Source organism: Bactrocera neohumeralis, chromosome 6 (genome assembly GCF_024586455.1).
Source record: "Bactrocera neohumeralis isolate Rockhampton chromosome 6, APGP_CSIRO_Bneo_wtdbg2-racon-allhic-juicebox.fasta_v2, whole genome shotgun sequence".
Taxonomy (NCBI): domain Eukaryota; kingdom Metazoa; phylum Arthropoda; class Insecta; order Diptera; family Tephritidae; genus Bactrocera; species Bactrocera neohumeralis.
In genome coordinates, this window is record NC_065923.1 from 34,236,229 (window position 1) to 34,263,884 (window position 27,656).

Genomic DNA, 27,656 nt, shown 5'->3' on the forward strand with positions numbered 1-27,656 from the left:
AGAAATCTTCAGTTTTTGACATTGACATGATTTGGTGTTGAGAGTATAATATACATAACAAGTTGGTAAAATAAATTAATGAAATCTAAAATTAGAGGAAACATCTTAGTGCTGAAGGTTTCAAACTTTCCCTACAACAGTTTACTTTTCTCTAAGTTTCTGTATCGGTCTGCTCTCTCCCTTGAAAGTTTGCGGCGTACAGGCGTCGCGCAAAGAAACGAAAGAAAGAACGACTATCCGATTAACACACGAATAAAAGGGAATAGAAGACATAGAACAATGCGCTCAAACTACATATCAAGAAAATAAACACACAAAATAATACTAAACTAACATATGCATTTTATTATTTACATCAAAGTCAAGTAAACAGTGAACGTGAGCGCATACAAATACATATGTTTATATGTATATGTATTTTAATCGCATATACATATGTATATCTACTCGTATTTGTCGTCATAACACTTGCCTTTGCTGCTTTTCCAACAGTTGGCTTTCAGGCATAGGTTTCCGCGACGCGCGACGCCCGACAATGGCGAATGGAGGTGGATGGTTTGCGATTATTCCGTAATATGAGAAACTTCTCCATTATACACATCTTCAAATGTGACAAATGTCAACAATGCATTCACATACAATTTAAGCGCCGATTCTCATGAAAATTTGTGGAATGATGAAGGTGCAGTAGGGGGGTCATGCGGACTTGGATGGTTGCAGGTTGCATGTGCAATTGCATGCACGAGCATGTGCGTATAGGAATGCATACTTGCGATAGTAACATATAGCATGCAATACAGTTGTGTGCAAATAAGTGATAACAGTGAGTAATCATGTGTTTATGAACATTTGTTTAGTAAGCAACATAAATAATAGTAATGATAAGAACTTGGAATTGTGAGGATTCCTTCAAACAATTCAAATCTATTATTCAATGGGATAAATTAGTTAACAAATTTAATAAAACTTGTAAACGCGGTCCTTGACACACTGCGAAGTTGGTTTTAAGTATGGAAAAAATTGCGCTATTCTAATAAAACTCAAAACAAAAACAAATACGTTGCTTCGGCTTCCCTCCACAAGTGCTTCTCTTATAGCTTAAAAGGTTATAGACAAATGTTTATGTTGATTTTAATCGACCGGTTTGTATCCCTTATACGAGTATGTATGTGTTATAGTGGTCCGATATCCGCGTTTCCAGAATTGATTGCATCTTATCAGTGTGTCATCAGGCCTAGAAAATCAACAACTGACCACATATTTACCATGCGCCAAGGCTTGGAAAATACCCGTAAAAAGAGAATCGACACACACCACATCTTCGCTGATTTCAAAGCTGCTTTTGACAGCACGAAAAGGAGCTGCCTTTGTGCCGTTATGTCTTAATTTGTTATCCCATAATACGGCTGTGTTAACTGACGTCAAACAACACCAAAAGTTTCGTCAGGATCGGGAAGGTACTGTCCGAGTCGTTCGATACCAGACGAGGTTTTAGACAAGGCGACTCCCTATCATGCGACTTCTTCAATCTTCTGCTGTAGAAAATAATTCGAGCTGCAGATCTTCATCGAGCAGGGGCAATCTTCTATAAGAAGTAAAGTCCTCCTTCGACAAACAAAGACAATACTCTTTAAGATACTTATTATTCCTGTCCTGCTAAATGGTGCAGAGGCCTGGACGATGACAACATCTGACGAGTCGACGTAACGAGTTTTCGAGAGAAAAGAAGCGCAAAGGACCGCTTTGGCAACGGCGAATACCACAGTCGATGGTACGATGAGCTGTACAAGATTATGACGACATTGACATAGTTCAGCGAATTAAGAGACAGCGGCTATGCTGGCTAGATCATGTCGTCCGAATGGTTGAAAACACTCCAGCGCTGAGAGTACTCGACGACGTACCCGCCGGGGAAGCAGAGGAAGAGGAAGACCTTCATAACCATTCGTTTGCCAATTATCTTTCAAGATATTAGAAAAACCAACCGCCAAAAACGGAGCAACGCAAACAACTGCATTTTTAATCAGTCACCACAACGATTTGATGAGTCAACCACCGTATAGTCCTCACTTGGTATCGAATGACTTCTTTCTCTTCCCCAACATAAAAAAAAAATAAATTAAGAGGTCAACGTTTGTCGATACCTGAAGGCGTCATATGTTGGAGATACCTTCATCTGAGTGGCAAAAGTGCTTCGAAAATTAGTTTAAACGCATGCAAAATTGAATAGATCTCAATGGAGAACATTTTAAGAAACTATACAGAGATTTTCGATTACATAAATAAGTTTTACAGGGTCTCCGACGTTTCCTTTTAAGTGTTACAAATTTCGTGGCAAAATTAGTATACCTTGTTCAGTGTATAATAGTTTATTACAAGTTGTTTCAAACAACGAAGTTTTGCAGACACTTTGTACTGTTTTCGAGGCCTTTATTTAAATATATTAGCACTTAGTGTTTGACCGAGTTTAGTGCTTTCTTACTTCTTTCAATTATTTCGAAAAATTTGTATCTAACTTATCTTTTAACATATTATCTAACATACCGAAATGTGGTGAGTCGAAGCATAAAGTAAGTAAGTCAAGAGTCACTGTTAACATTACCAAAAAATTTTCGATATTCTCACGACCTTCTCTTAATGTAATTGAATACTTATTTTTCGACAATTAATTTTTTCAAAACTCTTGCTAATAATAATAATAATAAAAGCTTTTGAATACAGATTAATTGTGCAAATCTATGGCTTTCGGCAGTCATCTCTGTCGCCCTTTGCCGACGGCAAAACGGCAGAAGAACAATATGATTCAGCGGTACGAAAATTTAGCGGATATGAGACTTGGTAAAAGAGCCAGTACTAAATTGTTTCGAGGCGGCATCTGTCTCACGTATAGACATGCAAAAAAATCTAGCTAAGGAGTTCTCGTATGCTAGACCCGGCGGAACGCCTCAAATGCATTCAATTACGATTTCAGACGAGTAAATTAATCACAATAACAATAGCAATAAAACAACGAATGAACTTGACGTTCGTTGATAGTGTAACGGTCTAGCTACCCTAATCGAACAATCGTTTTAACTAGCGGTTTGGGTGACCTATGCAAAAACGAAAAACAACGACAGTTGCGGTAAATTTTTTATAGTTCAAGGAAAAACAAATAAATATAGTTGGGTCCAATCATATTTGCAGACGCAGGTATATATGTATGTACATAGTTATTTAAATAAATATAAGTTAGTATATATGTTATATATACATATATGTATACTATATAACGGGTGGTTCAAGTAGACGTATTGAAAAAGAGCCTTTATTTGACAGATAATGCGTGAGTCGGGTCAAGTTGTCATGCTATTATTGTTCAGTATTGTTTGGCGTTTCATCACGGTAGGACTTACGCCTAAACAACGTTTACAAATCGTTCAACGTTATTACAAAAATTCACGTTCTGTAAAGAATTTGTTTCGCGCGTTTCGCTCAACTTATGGTCAACATAATCGGCGTACTGAGCGTACTATTCGCAACATCTTCACCCATCTTGAGACCCAGCATTCATTACTGGATTATATTCGACCGAATAGATCACGTCCAGCACGCAGTGAAGAAAATATAGCTGTCGTAGCTGAGAGTGTACACGAAAGCCGCGGAGAGACGATTCGTCGCTGTTCGCAGCATCTCGGACTGACGTATGGAACGACTTGGCGGAGACAAAAGTCTCGAATTCGGGACGAAGAGCAACCTAAAGAGATTCAAGAGCTCCCATTTCAACCTAAAAGAAAACCGTTTTGTGTGGTTTGTGCGTCGGTGGAATCATGGGTTCATTTCTTCAAAAATGTTGCCGGTGAAGAGGTAACCGTCAATGGCTACCGTTGTCGCGCCATTATAACCGAATATTTGATGCCTGAAATTAAAGCTCTTGTTCTCGGCGGCATTTGGTTTCAACAAGACGGCGTTATTTCCCACACACCGCATCAATCAATGGATTTATTCAGAGAACGTTTTGCGCCGGTCGATTGCACACCAAGATCATAATATGTAATATCACAATTTTAGACTTTTTCCTGTGGGGATACGTAAAGTGTTAAGTCTCTGCGGACAATCCCGCTTCGAATGAGTAGGGAACCTTGAAATGGATCACCCTTTATATATGTATGGGCAGTTACCTGCACATTTAAACGGCAAACGGGTACAAGCACATTTATTCTTCAGTACGTTCATGCGTACTTAGATATTCATTTGATTTTGTCCAACGAACAGATCCACCTGCGCTATTCGCGTAAAGAATTTCATTGCGAATAGATCGCACGGCGGCAATCTCCTGCCCCTCCGCATCTATTTTCAGATCTAGTAAGTAGTGCACACCGATTTAACAACGAATAATCAGGGTTGACTTTGACATGCTTCGGTAGCAGCGCTGCCGGCGACAAAGCGGTCAGCCATGCACGATTCACACAGCTACGTTTCTACATTTACTTGTGCATAAGAATTAAACTCTACATGTGCAAATCGGATGTACCCTATACTTTTAGTTGCATGTATGTATGTAAATATGCACATGGCATGCAACGCGTCACTTGCTCCGTATTGTCGCGGCATTTAGTTCGTTTTGTTCGCCGTTAACTTTTACGTACGCTTCGCCAGTCGGCGGTCTAAATGTTCATTTAAATGGCCAGAGAAAAAATATAATAATAAAGTGCCATAGTTAAGTAAGTCAGCGCTATGTTTGATTTCTACTGGACATTACATGCTCAACCGATTTGCAAGAAGTTAAAGGGCGAAATCGTCTAGTACTTAATTTTTGGTAATTGACTCGTGCTATTTGATTTTCAACTCTTGGGTATTGCCGAAGTTTGTTCCAACATTGCTCACTTTCGACCAAAACTAGTTCCAGCGGGTCATAACTGGTGCCGCGTCATGAGTTCATGATTATGATGAGGGAACCAAAGCTCAATCATTCCAATGGTACCTACCGCATGAGCCAAGACCGACAAATGACCAGTAAGTTAGTGCATAAGTGCAGGTTTTGATAACAGTTTTCTTCGATTGCAAAAACGTCGTTAATCATGAGTTCTTGCCAAAGGATCATATGGTCAATGAAGAATATTACCTGCAAGTTATGAGAATTTCCGCAAAGCAATCTTCCAGAAATGCCCCTATTTGTGGATCACGCCCCTGCTCACGTATCGTTGCTTGTGCGCGAATATTCGGCCAAAAACAACACATTTATGGTACCGCGGCCACCGGTATTTACCAGACCTGGCCTCCTGTGACTTCTACATATTTTCAAAATAGAAAAGGTCATTGAAAGGACGACGCTACGATTGATCTGGTGAAAATTGCATCGAAGGGGGAGTTAGACCAGATCACAAAAAAATTATTTTATAAGTATTTTGAGGATTAGAAATAGCGCTGACAGAAGTGCAATATATCTGAGGATTAATTACTTTGTAAAGACAAAATTGATGTTTATGAATAAATAAGCAATTCTCAAGAAATATAAAATTCGCGGTACGTTTTGAACAAACCTCGTATATATTAGTACGGGTAAAGAGATACCTCTAATATACTTATATTGCTAAAAAGACGGGTTAATAGAAATAAATAATTTCAGTGAAAAGGCACTTGAAGTCTTGCTGGAACTCTGCTTCAGTCAATAATCAATCAAGCAGCCAGTATACTCCGTCCCAAACTATCCTTACTTATGCAAAGTCGGTGAGTAGAGATAGACCTCCAACGCATCTATAGCAATGAAAGTAGCACCTCAGTTGCTCCTTATGAGGGTGTTCGGACACAAGGGTATAACCGGGAATGAACTGACTGACGAGCCTGACCTGCTGATACACTGTACAGTTTTCTGTATACGCAGTATTAAGACCCTTGAATCCATGTTTCCTAATACAGATGACATCGCTTCAATAGCACCTGTTGGAATTTACCAATGTAATGAGCTATGAGCGCAATAGACTTTAGTTCGCGGTGCAAACTTCATTTATTATCTACTCTATTCTAGGGAAAGAAATTTGTTAGTAAATAAAAAGCCAAACAATTATTTGTGATTAATTTATTATTACTTCTTGAAGTTAGGGGTTTCAGTAGCAAATCTCAACCGCTTTTATCTAGCGGAATAGGACAAGGATTGGGGAAGTAATTTTTATGCCCTGAATAGAATATATTGGGTTTGCAACGAAGTTTGTAACACTCATAAGGGAACATCGAAACATCGAATGTTTCTTCTTCCAATCGTCGAAACACTTCTCCAACTCGATTTTGATAAAATATACAAATATTATATAATAATATTTCACATCAATTAATGTTCATTAATTTTCGAAGTTCAGCACACATTTAAATATTACCAAAGTTTTTTTCTTAATTATTATATTTTTTTAATCTAAATATTCCAATTCTTTCTTTATGTATCACGTTCCATTGTTGTGTTCAAACCATGAAATTAATTATATCCGTTATGCTTTTTGTAGATAGACATTCAAGTTTTGGTATCTAATGAATTCCAAAAATTCGCTGTTTGGTTTTTGATTGAGCTGGGCACTCACGGAGGAAGTGAAGAACATTTTCTTTGTCCCTTCGAGTGTGCAGCTACGGCAAGTGTTATAGCAGTTTAGCAGAGATCATTATTTTAGACATCTCTGAAGAATTTTTGAGATCGGAGTACTATATCACACAGCTACCAGACAACTGACCGATAAAACTCAATTTCATGTATGAAAAACTTTTCTAATTAACGAGGTAGTGCTATTTGGAATTGATTACACTGGTAGACACATAATTTGTGACCTGAAAATTCGTAGGTGTTTCTAATGCAGTTTGATACCCTGAAGTCAAATCGGAAAATATAATTTTTCTATCACCCGCAGATATTCTGTAACCTTCGGCTTTAGATTTTACAATACTACTGCGATCAAATGGAAAGCAGAATAATTTCAATTAATTTATACTTCGCGTGTTTTTCAATGGCGATGGATAGAAATGGAAGAGGGTTCTTGTATCTGAAACACAAACTTCCAAGAGTCAGTAAAGCAAAAATTAAGGAGGGCATATTTGTGGGTCCGCAAATAAGAGAACTAATGAAAGATGAAACATTTGAGGAAATGCCAATGAAACTGAAATACGAGACTGGAGTGTCTTTAAAAGCGTTGTTAAAAATTCTCTTGGAAATGTGAAAGCTGACAATTACCAGTGCCAGTTTGCTTGCCGTTTAGTTATGGAAATTGTTAAGGGATACTTCAAAAACAAAATATCGCCGAAAAACATTGACAGTAACATTTTAAGGTACTCCTTGGTTAATAAAATAATATAACAATAATATATCTATCGCTGTGTTTTTTTTAACAAAAATCATCATAGCAAAGAAAACTATAGATGATAGAAGAAATCTGTAGCAATTTTCTGCTTTTCTGGCAATTTTTACATAATAAACACTTTGTTCTGTTCATGTAACAAAAAACAAGGATTTTTGTTTACCAATGTTATTATTCAAGGCATCGCTACAATCTCCGATTATATTGTTTCGATACTACTTCTTACAGCTGCTATTCAAACTAACCGAACAAAATTAGAACAAAGATTTTTTATACCCATTCAGTCTACAAAAAATGCGCCTGTGAAGGGAATTATAGCTTCGGTGGATGGTCAAACAGTTACCGGGGTTGAACTCGCATCAAAAACCCGATACTGTGCCCAAAAAATAAGGTGACATTTGAATTTAAACTGCGCGCGTCGAAGGATTTGGAGAATTATTTTTTTTAGGTTGGTAGTACTGTCAGACACAGTTCATGTCAAAATATTCATTAGCGTTTGAGATACGTGTCGTTTTGTGAGCTGCTAAAAGTGAGTTTTTCGTTTTTTGCGATGTCGAAATTGTTTACGGAATCAATTTTCTGCTGCGGATACGTTGAGGATGGTACAGAAAGCCTTTGGTGATGAGGCTATGTCTAAAAAAATGTTTACAAGTGGTATAGTGAGTTCCAAGCCGGTCGTGAACGTGTCGAAGACGAAGAGCGTCCAGGGCGACCATCAACCTCAACCGACGAAGCTCACGTTCAACAAATCAAAGATTTGGTGTTGAAAAACCGTCGATTAACAATTAGAGACCTTGCTGATGAAGTTGGCATATTGAAAGGCTCAGCCAATACCATTTTGAAGGATGGTTTGGGCCTCAAGCGCGTCAAATCTCGACTGGTACCGAAAACATTGAATTTTTTGGAAAAAAGGCGTCGCGTTGAAGTGTGTGAAACGATGCTTTCCGACTACCAGGGTGTCATGAAACGCATTATAACTGGCGATGAGACTTGGATCTATGCTTACGACCCCGAAACAACCGATCAATCGAGCGAATATCGTCCCAAAAGAGAGCCGAGACCAAAAAAATCGCGCCAAAGTCGCTCAAAAATCAAGGTCATGTTGACTGTTTTCTTCGATTATCGTGGTGTTGTGCATTATGAATTCCTTCCAACCGGTCAAACAGTCAACAAGGAATATTATTTATGCGTCGTTTGCGTAACGCTATCCGCCTAAAAAGCCGGAATTGTGGAAAGACAATTCTTGGTTTTTACACCACGATAATGCATCATCCCATACTGCCCTCGTAATTCGTGATCATTTCGCCAAAAACTCAACCCATACCGTTCCGCAACCACCGTATTCACCTGATCTGGCGCTGTGCGACTTCTGGCTGTTCACCAAGCTCAAAATACCGCTCCGGGGACACCGTTTTTATACGATAGAGGAGATTCAAGCCGCAGCGAAGACGGAACTGAAGGCCATCCCGGAAAGTGACTACAACCAGTGTTTCGAAGATTGGAAAATCCGTTGGCATAAGTGCATTGCATCAGAATAAATACAATGTCACCTTATTTTTTTATTATATGTATGTAACTCGATGTCTATCTCGGCTAAGATTAGGTGATACCAGCAATTGTTAGGCGATGAAAACTATTATTTCTACATTTTCTGACACAGCAACTGTCTTTTGGACAACATTCACCAAAGCTATCACAGCTCGTAAAGCCTGTATTACAAAAATTGTGTGTTATTAAAATTACTACTTTACTGATACATTATTAAAACAATCTCCGTCGAGTTTCGTTTGGTACAAAGTAGAACCCCTCGATCGACTGTTAAAAGCATTAAGTAAGAAATATACATATCAAGCCGAAGTTGATTAGTATTTAGGTTTGTAGATACGAATCAATTCTCACTTTAATGTATTCAACTCAATGTCGTATTTGATTATAAAGGAGGCACATTTACTTCGACCATAAGTACGTTTCAATATCTACGTGCTCGTAACATAGATCACAAAAGTGACGAAGATGAATGAGAATCTCAAATTTTCCTCTGCTGTCTAGAGTATGCCTTCGTTATTGCATTCTTTTTCATAGTTTTTCTATAACCCACCGCGAACATTAATTCATAGATGGGATAGTGATATGCAAAGTGGAGAAAGAAGCGGCAGTTGAAATGTTTGATTTACATATTTACGGAAATTTTACAGTCCAATTATTTACCGTGTAATCGTAAATTCTAGATATTTATGTGTCGTTATGCAGCTGATATGTAATACTTATGGCAGTGTGCGAGGCACTAAGCGTTCGCTTTTATTTGGTTATAGCTCCAAGGCACAAGACACTGAAGTAAGACACATCTGTACGTAGAGTGAAAAGTGCAAATTGAATGGGAGAAGAATCAATTAGAGCCGTGACACTCATGAATTATTAATTGCTCTCAATATTCATGATTTATTTATGCGGCAGACAAAAGATATGAACTCCACCAAACCGATCAGCAATGGTACTTTGACTGTCAGTATTCAAATTGTTTGTATAAAACTTGGATTCTATTATGAAATTTTTTACATTACGATATGTTTATACCTTTGAAAGGGCTTCCTATATCAGATGTATTGAAATTTCTGTTTGAATGTGATATTTCGAAACTGTTGACAAAAAACTAAATATGTATATATACATATAAAATATCACTAGAAACTTCATGAAAAACAGCTTACAGAGAATTTCCTTAATTTTACATACGATAAAGTCATACTTCAATATTTATAGCAATACCAAATATAAGGTAAATATCGCATTAGAGTGACTCTAAACTTCGTGCGAATTGAAATGATAAAATGGAGCGCGTCTTCGTCCTTTAAAAGGGGAACCGAAAACACCATATACGTATAGTATATACAAGTACGAGTACATATGTGTTATGACTACTGTTGTAGAACTCTTAAAGGTGATTTAGTGACTGATGCTTCAATCGATGACGCTGGAGCAGACGTTCCATTGACCGACCATGAAGAAGTTCGAATAGCAATTATCCGTCTTAAGAACAACAAAGCGGCGGGGACCGATGGATTGCCAGTTAGCTATTCAAATATGGCGGCGAAGAACTGATAAGGAACATGCATCAGTTTCTTTGTAGAATATGGTTGAGTATGCTCTGCCCAATACACAAAAAAGGAGACCCAATACACAAAAAGAGAGACCCCTTATCAGTATGGCTTCAGGCCTGGAAAGTCCACAACTGACCAGATATTCACCATGCCAAATCTTGGAAAAGACCCATCAATCATCAGGATCGACACACACCACCTTTTTCGTCGGTTTCAAAGATGCTTTTGACAGCACGAAAAGGAGCTGCCGTAATGCTGCTATGTCTGAATTCAGTTTCCCCGCCAAATACGACTGTGAAAACTGACGTTGAGCAATACCAAATAGACGTTCGATACCAAACGATGTTTCAGACAAGGCGTGGGACTTCATCAATCTACTCTTAGAGAAAATAATTCGAGCTGCAGATCTGAATAGAGAAGATACAATCTTCTTTAAGAGTGTACAGCTACTGGCATACGCCGATGATGTTGATAACATTGCCATCGACAAACGCTGACTGAATAAGGAAGCGAAGCCTGTGGGTCTGGTAGTGATGAAAGAGGGCAAGTGCGTCTTGGTTCTTACGTCACTATTGGCAATCGTAACTTCAAAGTTGTTTATCATTTCGTTTATCTTGGAACCAGTATTAACACCAACAACAATGTCAGCCTCGAAATCCAATGCAGAATAACACATGCCAACATGTGCTACTTTGGACTGAGTAGACAATTGAGAATTAAAGTCCTCTCGCGACGAATAAACTCTATAAGTCACTCATTATCCCCGTCCTGATATATGGTGCAGAGGCCTGGATGATGACAACATCTGATGTGTCGGCGTTACGAGTTTTCGAGAGAAATGTTATGCGACGTCATTGACATAGTATGTACAGCGAATTAGGAGACAGCATCTACGCTGGCTAGGTCAAGTCGTCCGAATTGATAAAAACACTCCAGCTCCGAAAGTATTCGACGCAGTACGCGTCGGAGAAAGCAGAGGAAGAGGAAGACCTCCACTCCTTTGTAAAGACCAGTTAGAGAAGAACCTGGCCACCCTTGGAATCTCCAATTGGAGCCAAATAGCGGAAAGGAAGTACAACTGGCGAGCTGTTATAATCTAGGTTACGATAATAAAGAAGAGAAGAAAAAAATACCTTATTGATTGCTGTCTAGTCTGGTGTTTACACACTATGTTTTACATATCTTCTCTACTTGTAAATCAATCGTAAAAGGCCCTTAAGATACTTCCAAACATATTTCAGCTGCAAAATCAAAATCCTCAATGAACTCTGAAATATTTAATGCCAACTATTCATTATCTTGCAACAGCTTTCATTCCAACTTGGTACTTATGTATGTATATTACATTTTTCGACTCAAACACATGGACAAATATGTAACTTTGTATGTACATATGTAAATATTTGTGAGTGATTCGTGCTTTGACGTCGATTTCTCTTGAATGCAATTCGGTAGCTTTTGTCGCTCTTTGCCGCTTGAAAATCCCTTTGTTTTAGTGTATTACCTTTGTTGTTGCTTAGATTGATTGCTGATGATGCAGTTGTTATTGCAATTTATGTGCTGTTGTTGCTGCATTCTCCCAGTGTTATTGTCTTTAGCACGATAAAAAGCTGCCTAGTTTTTCTTCTTTTTTTTAGTTTTTGTTGTCTTGTCTATTATCCGCTTTGTTGTTGTGCGCTGTTTTAATTCTTGGCTGTATGAAATTGCTTTTGTTTCGCCTCATTTTCGGTTTGCTGTCGTCGTCGTTTTTTCTTTGTCATCTACAAATCTCTCTCAGTTGCAGTTTGCTGAACAATTGCATACATATATACGTACTTGTGTGGGTGGATATGTTCACACAACGCGGTGAACGTGGGACTGCAACCCAACTGGGTGGGTTGTTGCAACTTGCCGGCTATCGCCATGCAACATTGAGTAAGTCTTAGCGCTTGAAAACAATAGCAAGCAGAAAGCCGCTTTACTCTAATAAAGATGGTAATAGATCATCTACCTCCCGTTGCTGTCCATACCCCCGCTCGCATCTAAACCTTCTCGATGCAGCTTTTTGAAGAAAAGTTACAAAGTTTCGACTTACAAATTCTCAAATTATATGCGCTTGTTGAGTGCAGTGTGCCAGATTTCCAAATAGTCTAGTTGAAACACTGCAAACAACACATATCCGTTGGAAAGATGGTTAAATCATGAACGCTCATAGACAGCCCCAACTATTGCTTTTCAATCTACTGTTATAAAGGGTATTTTTTAGGTACTATGTGATTTTCAAAAAGAAATAAAACGGATATAATTTAGTGTCATTGTAAAGTATTTAGTTTTATATAAACGGCCAGAGTTTGCCATTAAGTTTTGAAAACAAAAAAATACTAACTTCGGTTGCACCGATGTCGAACCTAATACCCTTCACAAAAGAACCTTTGATCGAGCCGCTATATGCTATAGTGGTTCGATCTAAACAATTTCTTCGGAAATTGTACTGTTGCCTGAAGAATAGTCAGTACCAAATTTTGTATAGATATCTTGTGAAATGAAAAAGTTTCCCATATAAGAACATGATTCCGATCGTTCACTTTGTATGGCAGCTACATATATCCAATCGATATCTCAAAACCTGAGGGACTAATTCGTACATATGTAGATGGACGGAAAGACACGGATAAGGCTAAATTGACTTAGCTCGTAACAACGATCATTTATGTATATATGTACAGGGTTTGTCCGGAAAGTAATAGGACTGAGTCGATTTAAAAAATTTATTGAACCAATCGTTACAATTCTTTAAAAACTTTCAAAATAGGGTCCTTCTGCGTCGATGCAGCGCTGCCAGCGTGATTTCCAAGCAATGAAGGCGTGATTGAAAGCATTCTCCGGAATAGCCTTGAAAGCCGAGGTGAATGCTGCTTGGATCACCTTTCATCGGCCTTTTCAGGCAAGGAAACAAAAAAAGTCTGGCGGGCCACATCTGGGCTGCAGGCGGCTGCGGAAGCGTTTGGATGCCGGCCTTGGTTACGTAGCTGTTCGCAAGGAAGGCGGTGTGAGCAGGGGCGTTGTCGTGGTGCAACTTCCAATCGGCTGCGATCTCTTGTCGGACCTTTTTAGGTTGAGTCCCTTGGGGACTTCCACGTAAAATTTGGCATTGACGGTTTGTCCAGGAGGAACAAATGGTTGACGATGCCTTTGATTCAAAAAAGACAATGAGCATTGTTTTTAATTTGTATTTGATCATTCTTCCGGTCTTCATCAGTGACCTCTTTCCGGTCCACCGAAACACATCACTTCTTGCTAAAGCAACATCTGTGTAAGCCTGCTTGATCATATCAAACGTCTCTGTTGCAGATTTACCGAGTTTCACACAGCATTTAGTCGCGTACCTCTGTTTTAAGGAACGTTGCATTTTCGGCTTGTACCACTCACAGAAATACGTCGCACCAGCCGCTCGTTCGATAGCTAGGAACGCCCTCTACCGAATCCAGTCGGTACTCCGAAGTACAGTCGAGGCGGAAGAACATCAGCCCTATTACTTTCCGGACAAACCTTTTATATATTTTAAAGGATCTCTGACGTTTCCATTAACATGTTACAAATATTGAAGGAAAGTTCAGTTCAGGGCAAGTGATCAATCACGGTTGGCTTGCGAAAACTCCAGCTGAGGGACATACATATATAGAAAAATTACTTCAATTAATCCTACAAAAATAGCCAAGCGGTATTAAAAAACGCGAGATAATGTGCTCACCAAAAGTTTGCTTCAATAAATTTATTGCTTCGTTGTTTGTTTGCCATGTAGTGCCGTCTTGTTGGAATCAAAGGTGGTCCACATCAACATGTTCCAACTTAAGCACGAAAAAGTCATTAATAATGGCTCTCTAGCGTTCCCCATTGACTGTAGCATTATTGTCGACGCCATTTTTGAGAAAATATGGACCAGTGATGCCCTCTGCCCACAGACCACATCAATCAGTGACTTTTTGGGGATGGAGCGGCATCTCAACAAAGGTCTTATTTGGCTTTGATTGTCAACACTATAAAAAAGGAAAATTTTGTTTATTATCGCATCCATTCAACCAAAAGTGAGCTTCATCGCTGGACATTTTTTTTATGAGAATACGATATCATATCGTTTTGTGCTCGGTCACCAATCACACGACGCGTTTGATAGTGACTTGGTTTCAAATCTTGCACGATTTGGGTTACGTATACACGCAAGCCAAAATCCTTCCGCAAAATCTTCAAAGGAGTGGATGAGCACAGTTCCAAGTGTTGTGTGATTATGTCGATCGAACCGACTGTTTCTGCGATAATCGAGTCTACGTAACCGTAATGACCATGGAGTTTAATTCGGTCAAGGACGATCAACTCGGCAGCATTCATTCACGTCTTCTTTTATGCCCTGTAACACAGTAGCAATAGTGTATTTGGTGTGCACTGTACGTCGTCTCTGAGGATGCGGATTATCAGCTAGAGTAAGCGTAGTGCGAAACCAACCAATGGTTGCTCGAATTACTAACTTTACTGTGGGATTATGTCGATCGAACCAGCCGTTTCTGCGACAATCGAGTCTACGTAACCGGAATCACCATGGAGTTTTAAACTTCATTTAGTCACCGGTGCAAAACTGTGGACCGAATCAGCGGATACTATCTTATGAGCGATAGAGAGAGGGCATTGAAAATGAACCACCGTTTCTATCCTCCGCTCCTGCCGTTCGTATACGTGGATTCGCGAACTTTGGATTTTTGCCCTAGAAACAAGTCAGCTGATTGCTCTCTTACAATGTTGATCAAGAAAGAACAACAACAATTATGTTGTCACTACGGAAGGACGGCATGTCGGTGACTAAATGAAGCATTATGCGGCCAAGGACTATTAACTCGCCAGCATTCTTCAAAAAGACTTCATGGATGTTTTCTTTCTCAATTTGCAAATGTTGTTCCTGAGTATGTCCGTTCTTTATAAAGCAGCAAGTCAAACTTAGAAAAACTTAAAAACGACCGTTATCTACAATGAGTGACGCTTTGATTGGCTGCTGTACTTCTGATTGAACTTCTCTTTAATGTCTTCATTCTGCTCTCTCTGGATTATGGAATATATTTATTTGAAAAATATTTGAGAATAAATTTGTTTGTAGTGGGGTTAATATAGCAATTAAGTAGCGGATATCGATAAATTGAAATGCATTTTATGAAGTAACGGTGAAATGTGTTTGTACTCACATGTATGTGGGTGTGATTCTCGCATTTAAATCGCATTTGCTAGCCCAAATTTTAATTAAATTCTTACTCTTTCTCCTTTCATTGCAGGAAAATGTTTATCGGCGGATTAAGTTGGCAAACCAGCCCAGGTAAGTGCAATAAATATACACACACACACGTACTTATGGCAACATTAATAAAATACTATGGAACGAGGGTTGGGAGTAAAGATGCTCTACATACATGACAAGTATACATACATACATACTTACACATATACATATGTGCATGTAAACAAAGTGGCGTGTTGCAGTTGCAACGATTCAATGAAATTGCAACAAACAATTTGCTTTTCCAAAATCCAAGTATCATATGGGTGGGTGTGCTGGCATGCAGTGTGTTGAAGGGATTCGCTGCGTCTGTGAGGCGACCCAGCCGCAGCGTAATTCAACGACCCGCGACGACCCAAATCGCTTAATTACGCAAATGCTGCTAAGTAAGCATTGTTGCAAGTAGCTAACTGCAACTGAAACTGCTTTGCAACAGCGACCATATGCCTGCGCTTACATACATACATACATGTATTCTCGTAACGGTACAAGTACACAGTGAGCCGCTCAAAGCAAACGCTAATAATGATTTTAGTAGAGCATTTTCGTTCGCTTTTGCTGCAAGCACTTGTTTTGCGTATGTATGCATGCATGTATGTGTGTAACAGTGTGCAAATTAGATGATTTCTCCTACAACAATTAACACAAGCGTCTGAAGTCATGCTCTGTTGTTGTATAGTGTAGTGTCTTCATATTTTATTGTTGCTTTTTCGATAATCTTGATTGCACATTTCCCAGAGTCTTGAAGAGCGTTGCTGCTACATTTGCGTTCGACACGCGGTATCAGCTTCTCTTCAGGTGCTAGTTACGTACACACCTACACATACTTACATATTTACCGAATGTCACGATTTCGACAGTGGTTATCACTGCACAAAATACGAATGTACTTGAGCGTACACGGTGAGAAATTTCGAAATTTGTTTCAACATACACACTTACGAAGTGTGTTAAAAAATAACGGGAATTTTCGTATTTCGAAAAAAATATATAAAGGGTGATCGATTTGGAGGTTCCCTACTTTTTGTTTTAGGAAAAAAATACAGCAATTCAAAATTTATTGGGGAATGTATATTCTCATTCGAAAGAACACAGGCATTGGGATTTTTTTTTTTTGAAGATTATCTCAAATGTTGGCCGCAGTTTTCAGAGGTCTATGCGTTGAGTCCAATTTTCGATGACTTGTTCCAGCATTTCGACTGGTAACTGGCGAATAACACGCGTAATGTTTTGCTCTAAGGCCTGAATCGAAGCGGGATTGTCGGCATAGACTTTAGACTTTACATATCCCTACAAGAGAAGACTAACGGTGGGATATCACACGATCTTGGTGGCCAATCGACCGGCCCAAAACGTCAAATTATCTGCTCACCGAAGTATTCTCTCAATAAAAACTTTGACTGATGCGATGTCTGGGAATTAGCGCCGTCTTGTTGAAACCAAATGTCGCTGAGAACAAGAGCTTTAATATCAGGCGTCAAATATTCAGTTATCATGGCGCGATAATGGTCGCCATTGACGGTTACGTCTTCACCGGCAACATTTTTGAAGAAATTAACCCATGATTCCACCGACGACAAGCCACACAAAATCGTTATTTTTAGGATGAAATGGGAGCTCTTGAATCTCTTCAGGTTGCTTTCTTCCTAAATGGGACACTTTTGCTTGTTTACATACCCATTGATCCAGAAATGGGCCACATCATTGAACAAAATTTGGCTCGAAACCGTCGGATCTTCTTGGAACTTTTTAAGAACCCATAGAGCGAAGTGATCTTGATTGCGAGTGGCTTCAGTTCTTGCACAAGCTGTATTTTGTTCACGTTAAAGTTTAAGATCTCGACGTAAAATCCGCCAAGTCGTTCCATATGTCAGTCTGAGTTGCTGCGAACGGCTCTCCACGACCTTCGTGCACACTCTCAGCTACGACTGCTATATTTTCTTCACTGCCTGCTGGACGTGGTCTATTCGGTCGAATGCTATGCAATAATGAATTCTGTGTCTCAAGATGGAGTTGCGAATACAAGATTGTAGTACGCTCAGTAGTCCGATTTTGTGGACCATAAGTTGAGCGAATCGATTAAGCTCACTTTTGATTGAATTAGTACGTTAATACACAATGTTGTCGCATTTGCAGTGATGATAATCCAAGCCAAATCATTGTTGAGATGCCGTTTCATACTGACGAACACTGATGTGATCTATGGGCAGAAGGCATCACTGGTACATATTCCATCGAAAATGGCGGCGATCATAATATTACTGTCAATGAAGAACTCTATGGCGTTCCATTTTCGATGGAATATGGCCAGGATTAATGATCTTTTCGTGCTTTAGTTGATGGATGTTGATATGGACGATCTTTGGTTCCAATAAGACGACGCTATGTGCCATACATATAACGAAACATTCAATTTATCGAAGGAAAATTTTGGTGAGCGCATTATCTCGCGTCGGGAGGCTTTGGCTTCGTACTAAGACACGATTTAGCACCGCTGTGTTATTTTTTGTGGAGCTATGTGAAGTTGCTTATCTACGCAGCTATGGCTGAGACGACAGGCGCATTGGCAGATAATATACGGCGCGTTATTGCTGACATACGGCCTCAATTGCTGTGAAAAGTGGTCGTAAAATTTTGCATTTCAGCTGGAATTTATGGAGCCAACCGCAGCGATCACTTGTCCGTAATCAGCTTTAATACACAATGACCTACTCTTATCTTGGTAATTATCTATACTCTTGGCCATAAAATTAAGTTCTATTTTTTCTTGAAAATTACATGACTAAAAAAACACCCTTTATCACGTGAACTAAATTTCGGAATATGCCTGTAAGCCATAATCAATGAGATTTCTTTCTGGGTCTCGGCACAAATACGCATGCATTTGATGCGTTGTACGCGCATGTTCATGCGATATGGGCATCAATTTGAATTGAATTTGCTTTCGATAGCCTCGTTTTTGGTTGAATTTTGCGCTCGCAGCCAATGACGACGACAAAGGTTTCAATTCATCGAAATACGATTTGAGACGCGAAATTGCCAATGATGCATTTCAGCGCTCTCTTCACACACACGAATAACTGTGAATTGCAAAAATAGCAAAGAATTATATACTTACATATGTATATTGATGTAGTAATGTGTGTATATATATAGTATATACATATACAATTCAAGCAACAACAATAAAAATAGTATATAATGTTACTTGTGTTGTCGGACAGTTGAGAGATGGCGGCTATGTCGTCTCACCGCTGTGTGCAGTGCTCAATTCGATTTGATACAAAATGAATTAAATTGAATTGTAATTGATAGAAATTCTTGAGATTGCATGTGCGCAGTCAGGCCGAGAACTATGACGCTCCGGCAGCGGGACTAAGAGGTGTCGTAGGGTAAGAGGTAATTTTGCGGGCAGTCACGCAAGCGATCGTTGAAATTGGTGGCAACAACGTAAATTAACATATTCATATTATCTGACATGTTTATACTTTAAGAGATCGAATATTAGCATTATTGTGATAACTGGTTCAACGGAAGTTCGCCGCTTTCAACCGTACATAGAGAATTTTCCTATATCAAAGGCAGGTAGGTCGATACTGCTTTTCACAGGAGAGTTGGTTGGAGAGTGCCCTTATTTATAAAGTGCACATTTCTGGATATCGAAGGGCCTTTAACAATATGCGACCGGAGGCGGTGGTTGATACCCTCGAAAAGTTTAAGGTGGAAGTAAACCTCAAGTACTTCATATATAGTCTTCTTTGCGACAGGACGGTCGTACCAGAGCACGGTGGTTCAAAGACATACTCAAAGGTTAAGGGGGTACGCCGCAGGCTGCGGTACTTTTCCCATTGTTTTGAATCTTGGTGATTATCAACATCTTTAAAGAACTCGAAGAACGAAAATGTGTGGGGACAGCTTACATTGCGGACGTTGCTCTTATGGTTGAAGGAAAGTTCTAAATACGGTATATGAGTTAACCCAAAGGGTATTTCATTGTGTTATCCAACTAAGCGATTAGAAGCGACGTCGCCCAAATAAAACTAAAATGGGTTTCTTCACTAGGAGGTATAACCGTGAACATTGTCGGCAGGTGTATTGTTACGAAGTGCGCTCTAAGGCTCAGGGTCTTGATATATATAAAGGGGTCCGAACAAGGACACTTCGAAATTCTCTTCTCATTTAACTGCGTTCGAGAAAACTTTGATCACTGCATCACTGCTCCTCGTGATATGGAGAAAAGTTGCTGAAGAAGATGTTTTTCACGGAGTGGTAGAAGCTAGTAGAGAAGGTTGGAGGAGGAGTTTTCTGTAAGGAGCTCTTCGTCACTCTTAGCTTAAGGTTACCGGATCAAGTAGTGTTTTTCAAACTGGAGCTCTACATGTGTCCTTGTTAGAAATAGCATCAAGTTTCTTCGTCATCAGAATCGCTTGAGTGCCTGGTCAGAATCGCTAATAACTGCAAAGTCGATGAGCTGTCCCGCTCACATATCGGAATGGGATCCAGTTAGATTTCAACTGGCATCTTGCGTTCTAACACTGGATCAATGGACCTCGCATACTCTTAGCATGCGCTGGTTGATGATCCGCTCCTATCCGACTGTAAGCTAATTTTGGCCTAGAGTAGAACATAAGAGAGCTACTGAACTACTTGTCATTAGTAAAATTCATGTTGCCGCAATAGTAGCGGTTCTTACAGTACTTTGTCCAATAGGCATTTATGCGGTAGGGCTATAATTGGGGTCGGACGCAAGTTGTGAAAATTGTATAGAAGAGGGTGAGGTGGAAACATTTAGGCACTTTCTCTTCCAATGTCTATATTTTGCAATACTGAGGTTGAAAAATCTCTGCAGTTCTACCTTCGGCGCATCAGAAAACATAGCCGAAACTCAATTTAGCCGTCTCAGCAAATTTGTGTTAGGCTCAAGGTCCCTTGTTGATTTGTTAGGGGTTTTTCATCTATTATATAGGAATTTTAGGCGTTTTAAGCTATCCAAGTGAGATTCCTGTTAGCATTGATCACTTAATCTAACTTAACCATTCCTTTCAGAAATGGAGCCATTTGGTTGCGGTTTAGAAATAATTCTTAGATGGAAATGCGGGTCAGAGGCCTGGTGTGGCAACCAAACATCGATGTTTTTTTGTATCTAGGTTGGTTGTAACGGTTTATTGTACAATGCTTAGTTTCTGAGCAATCGAAACGGTGACGGTCGGTCATTTTTGTGTACAAGTTATAAATAAGAGAAGAGACGATTTTTTACTAAAACATTGCAAACTTGCCTAAAAGGGGCAGTTTAAAAAAAAACATTAAAAACACTTGACTACAAGCAACTATACTTAAGGGGGTATTCTTGTCTAGGATTTTGAAAAATTCGATTTTGTTTTTTTTTTGCATATCTTGAAAGTTTAGACTTTAAAAAATATGACCTTGGAAGAATTTTTCAAAATTCGACTTATTTTCGGAGATACAGCCGATTTTGTGACGTGGCGTCCGTGTTCACTAGAATTGTCTGCTAAACTTTAAGCTCGTTTTTCTCAAAACTGACTTTTTCAGAACGATACCCACGATTTCTCAGGTTCTACTGGACCGATTTACTTGAAATTTTTATAGAGTCTTCTTTATAGGCTGTCTATGGTTGGAACTAGCCCCACCCCCAAATTTTTATTTTTTTTATTTTTAAAAAATTCGAAATAGTCAGAAAAGTGATCCAAAAAAAACTTATTTTTTCAGGAAGTCGCCATTTTGTGAAAATAATTTTTTCCCACTTTTCCGTAGTTCCGGCCATTGCGACATTATTCTAGATTAATAATCTTTTTTTTTTTTGGTTTCAGATAACTAGGAGGGTTGAAATCATGGGTATGGTCACGTGTAAGAGACCCCCACTTCGTCAGCTCATAATTTTTGAAATTTTTTACTTTTTTTAATTTTTAATTTTTTTCTGTACTCTTCTAAAATTAACAAATAACTAATAAAAAAATGGATAGTAAAAATATTAATTGCCTTTTTTTACGACACTTTAAAAATTACCTGAAATTCATGCTTCTAGACCAGAAAACCCCCTTAAGCTAACAATGCGCTAATTTTATCCTCAAATAACTTCCAAATAAATACCATTTATTCAATAGCTGGGGTTGTGAAATTTCCTGAGTTTTTACCACCTTCTTTTCTATGAGAATTGAACATTGAAAGCAGTTCAAGAAATCACGGACCGACTCATTTACTTTCAGTTCTTTCTACATATTTATGTTAAATTTTGCGAAAGAACAATAATAATATATATTTTTTTATACAATAAATACTGATAAAACAGATACATATGTTTATAAAGGGTTTTTTTAGACGTATAGTTTTCAATAAATCAATTCTTTTTCGAAGCTGGGTCCAATATTCGGTCGTCATAATCGGCTTGGCACCATGCTTACTGTAGTAGACGAACTACGGGGATGACCGGTATTTGATTTTAGGCGATTGTAGCTGGACGTACACTCGGCCTTGTTAATGAATTCGGGCTAATTGGCAATGCGATTGTGAAAGAAAACCCACGAGAAATTGAGCATATTATTTTCATTCTCCAGCAGAGAAGAATATACCAATGGTTCTGTGATCGACAGTTCTATCTGTGAAATCTACATATTCATCGACGGATCCAAGTGTGTTATAAGAACAGGAGCGGGCTTTTTCTGCAGTAATCCATACACAGAAGGTAGCTTAAGGTAGTAATCTGGTAGCTTGGGTTCAAAAAATCTAAAATTTTTTGCTTATTTTGAAAGTACAATGTCTTGAGAACATACCGTGAAAATTTCAGACAGAAATTCGAAATATTTCGGTAGTTATACCGAGTTTCCTAAAGCGCCTCGGTGCCCTCTCTCTCGGAGTTGTTGAACTTTAAACGCGTTTTTCTCAAAACATTGTTTTTCTGGTCGGTCCGGGTCCTAACTTTTTTCTACTGAACCGATTGCTTTCAAATTTTAACAGGCTATTCTACACACTTATAGTTCTCGTCGGTACTAACGAGAATTTTTTTCACCCCTAACTTTTTATTTTACAACCCTTTCTTTGCTAAAATAAAAGTACTTTTTTTTTTTCAAAGTCCGCCATTTTGTTATTTACCCTTGAAATTTAACTTCAGTAGTTCCGACCAGAATGATATGTCTACAGATTAAGAATAATCAAGAATATTTGATTTCAGATAACATCAAGAGCCTAAATCACCCGGGCCTCCCACCTGCAATGTTTTTTGAGGTTTCAACTTCGAGTGACAATAATAATAGTAATAAAGTATTAAATTTTTTCAAATAAATTTTGTTTTTATATTTGCAATATGTACATAAATAAAAACACTCTAAATATTCAAGATAATTCATTTTTATTTTCCTATAAAAAATCACCCTCCAAAGAAGTCATAAAAATAGGCATAAGTTACCAGACTACTACCTTAAACTAAATGACGACGATTCAGACTTTTGCGCCGAAATTGTGGGCATAACGGAAGGTGTCAAGTGGGCTTCTGCTCTAACTGGTATGTACATATGGTATACATTCTAGCGGATAGTCAAATGGCGTTTAAGGCTAACCGTAGCGCCAATACTAAGTCTCATGGCATAGGTTAGCAAGCTGACAGTACTTATTCTTAGCAGGTACTTCGGTTAATATCATCTGGGTTCCCGGTAATATAAGAATAGGAGGAAAAGAAAAGGTAGACGAGCTGGCTTGCTCGGAAGCAGCTAGAAATACAATTCCTGTAGATTACTCCAGATTATTAAGAGGAAGGAAGTGTACCGGTATAAACGCCAATATAAACGAGCAAATATGTGCATAAACTTACGAGTAAACTAATTGTATCTGAATTAATGAAGCGTCTTCAAATACGGATTCGTTGCGAGCTTCGATTCGAGTAATAAAAAGACGTAAAGCCTTAGTGGCGGTATAAAGAAGATTCGAAAATCTACGGAGGGTTAACTAATAAACGGCGAACGAGAGACTCGAATATCTCATTCTCGCTTTTGCATATATTTGCATGTGTTTTTGTATTCTTTTTTTTGGTTTGTATGTGCGCCTCGGTAGATATATGCGCACACATACATATGAGCACGCTTTGTAGTTCATTTTTGAATTTGTAAATTTGATTTGACTAGGCTCCGCCCATTGTAGAGCGGCTAGCTGCTAGCTATTGTTCCGCTAATTTGTTGTTGTATGTATTTATTAGTGAATTTGCCTTCAATGATGACTGTTGGCCGTTGGCCGCCAATGTTGACGTATAGAACGAAACCCCTTCGTAGCGGCCCACCACAATTATACGTGTGCCAGCTAACCCCCGCGCGTCACTATTGCTGGCTCGGCATACTCTTTCTGTACGAGTACGACATTTGTTTATTTGTACCTGTGCCAAAAATGCCATCTTTCGAATGACTTTTTCAAAAGCGCCCAAGTGAGCTACTTCATCGCTTCGCTGCGACGGTTTCACGCCTCTTTTTGTCTTTCGGACTGTGTCTGTTCATTCGCTCGCTGACGTTTTCGTTACTGTTTCAAATTTTGTATACTTTCAATATTATACATAAATGCATACTCACATATATATGTACATATGTATGTATATGTATATGTAAGCACTGAAGCCTTTATTCATATTGGCGGCACTATTCATATTGCACCCTACGGCGAAACCCCGAGGAAATAAATCCGATTTCGAATTTGGAACGAATGTCGTTTGGGCGAAGCAAAAACATTGTGCCACCATTACTATAGAGGTTGATTACTTTATCATAAAATTAAATTATGCAGATAAGTTGTTAAGCGAATCTTCGAAGGTGTTTAATTGCCATTTGTTGTAAAATTGCTGTTTTAGTGCCAAAAATAGAAGATGAGTAAACTAAGCATAAGTGAGAATGATAGATAGATAGATTCAAAGGAAATAAGAAACCATTTAGTAACTCTCTTGCCGAATGCGATGCATCCGCTTTTCCGCAAGTTATTCGTCTTTTGGATTTGCTGTCAGAAATGAAAGGCGATCCGATGTTTTCTTGCGTTCTAACGTTAGACTTTTATGCCTCCTGAGAGCTCAGCGAGCGCTGTTCATCAACTAGGACTTATGCGACTGTGTAATTCTTGGTCCAGAGTGAACCGTAAGAGCTCCTCCGTACAACTGGCTCTTAGCAAAATTAATTTCGCTGTAATGGCAGGTGTTCTGACTAGACCCTGTTTGATAGGTTCACACGCAGTGCGGCTAAATATATTGTCGGACGTTCTTTGCAAAGCTGAATGGAGGATGGCGGGGTGGCATCTTCTTTTCACTTTCTCTTCTTTTGCCCAGCTTTTGCCAGACTGAGAATGAATATAAATCGTCTAAATAAATATTTAGTAAGCTCAAAACTCTTATTAACTTTTAAAATGTTCTCCGCCCCTTTTAATATCTTTGCAACATGTTGCTACAGAGTATAATAGTTTCGTTCACCGAACGACTGCTTGTACCACCTAAAACTAACCGAGATATATAGTTGGAAAGGATGACGAGATGAGTTGAAAAAGGTTGTACAAGTATGTCTGACTGCCCGTGCAAGCTCTAACTTGATATCTTGATGAACTTGGTACACATGTTTTTTAACACCGTACAAGGTTCGATAGGCGAAATCGTACTATTACCAAGCCCACAAAGCGTCATTCATCGAAATCTAATTAAGCTCCAAGTTAAGATACAGAACTGTTAGCCTTTAACAAGTGGGCGGAGTTATAATCCGATTTCAACAACTTTTACACTTTCTGTCTCCTATTTATTGTACATACATATCTCCCACTCTCCATATAAAGATTATATTCAATTTTACTAAAAGTCCTTTACTGAGTTAAAAAAAATGTCTAAAGCGAAAATTTTTCATCTGAGATGATGCATTAAAGATTATATTCAAAATTTGACTAAAAAGGCGTTGCACTGTCCATATTAAAGGGGTAATTCTTCATCTAGAATGCATGAATTTCAGGTATCAAAATTTGATAATGGGCGTCGCACTGTCCATATTAAGGGGGTATTCTGGTCTAGAAGCATGAATTTCAGGTAATTTTTTAAGTGTCGTAAAAAAAAGGCAATTAATATTTTTACTAATCCATTTTTTTATCAGTTATTTGTTAATTTTAGAAGAGTACAGAAAAAAATTAAAAACTAAAAAAGTAAAAAATTTCAAAAATTATGAGCTGACGAAGTGGGGGGTATCTAAAAATTTCCACGTGACCATACCCATGATTTCAACCCTCCTAGTTATCTGAAATCAAAAAAAAAAAGAAAGATTATTAATCTAGAATAATGTCGCAATGGCCGGAACTACGGAAAAGTGGGAAAAAATTATTTTCACAAAATGGCGACTGCCTGAAAAAAAGTTTTTTTGATCACTTTTTCTGACTATTTCGAATTTTTTAAAAATAATAAAAATAAAAATTTGGGGATGTGGCTAGTCCCAACCATAGACAAGCCTATAAAGAAGACTCTATAAAAATTTCAAATAGATTGGTCCTGTAGAACCTGAGAAATCATGGGTATCGTTCCGAAAAGGTCAGTTTTGAGAAAAACGCGTTTAAAGTTTCGCGTAAAGTCTTTTTTCGATTAGTTCCGGCCGAACCAGTTTGGATGCCTATATCTCCAAAAATAATTTACTCTTGTACACATATTTTTGAATAGTTAAACTTTGAAAATATAAAAACAAAAATCGATTTTCTTAAATTTCTAGACCAGAATACCCCCTTAAGGTGAAACCATATATCGAGACTTGCTCGATCAATTATTATTATTATTAAAATCACGCCTACCTTTCATAAGACCTAATTTTAAATTCCATTTGATTCTTTCACTTTCCAGTAAACAAATTATGCACCAATGAATGTATTGAGACGAATAGTGCCACCTGATGACCAAAAATTGCCACTAAACTATTCTAGTTCCCAGATACCGAATATGTGGACACCAGTTTCTATTGCCAACTTATTATCGAAAATATCGGTCAATCTGTGAGATTTATTATTGATATTTGGAAAACTTCTTTCCTGATAATATTCTGTGAAATACGATTACAATCGGTTCAATACCTTCCCTAGCCTCCATATACTTAGCTTTTCGAACTTCTAGTTGACTACATGCGTCTCATATATCGGTCAATATGTGAGTTATCTTTGTCATACCGAAAGATATGCGTTTCCTGTATCTTTATCAATAAAATGGATAAAATCTTGTGGAAACCTGCTCTAGCACCCATATAATTATTATTATTAGGATTTTCAAACATACGGTTGGCTTTATTCCTTATATATTAACCTTATATTAACTTCATTAAGTTCAGGGAACATCCTCATTCCCTTAATAATGTGTGGTAAAGCCAAAAATAAATAAAATCCGGTTGGCTTTACATACATATATACCGTATATATATAAAAACAAGTAAGGAAGGGTTAAGTTCGGGTGTCACCGAACATTTTATACTCTCGCACGATAAAGTGATAATCGAGATTTCATTATCCGTCATTTACATATTTTTCAAATACCGTATTTGCGTAAAGTTTTATTCCGCTATCATCATTGGTTCCTAATGTATATAATATACAGAGAAGGCATCAGATGGAATTCAAAATAGCGTTATATTGGAAGAAGGCGTGGTTGTGAACCGATTTCACCCATATTTTGTACATATCATCAGGGTGTTAAGAAAATATTATATACCGAATTTCATAGAAATCGGTCTAGTAGTTCCCGAGATATGGTTTTTGGTCCATAAGTGGGCGACGCCACACCCATTTTCAATTTTTAAAAAAAGCCTGGGTGCATCTTCCTTCTGCCATTTCTTCCGTCAAATCTAGTGTTTCTGACGTTTTTGTTCGTTGGTTAACGCACTTTTAGTGATTGTGTGTTTGTGTGTTGTCTTTGTCTGGGAGGTGGGCGTGGATATTATCCGATTTCTTCCATTTTTGAAC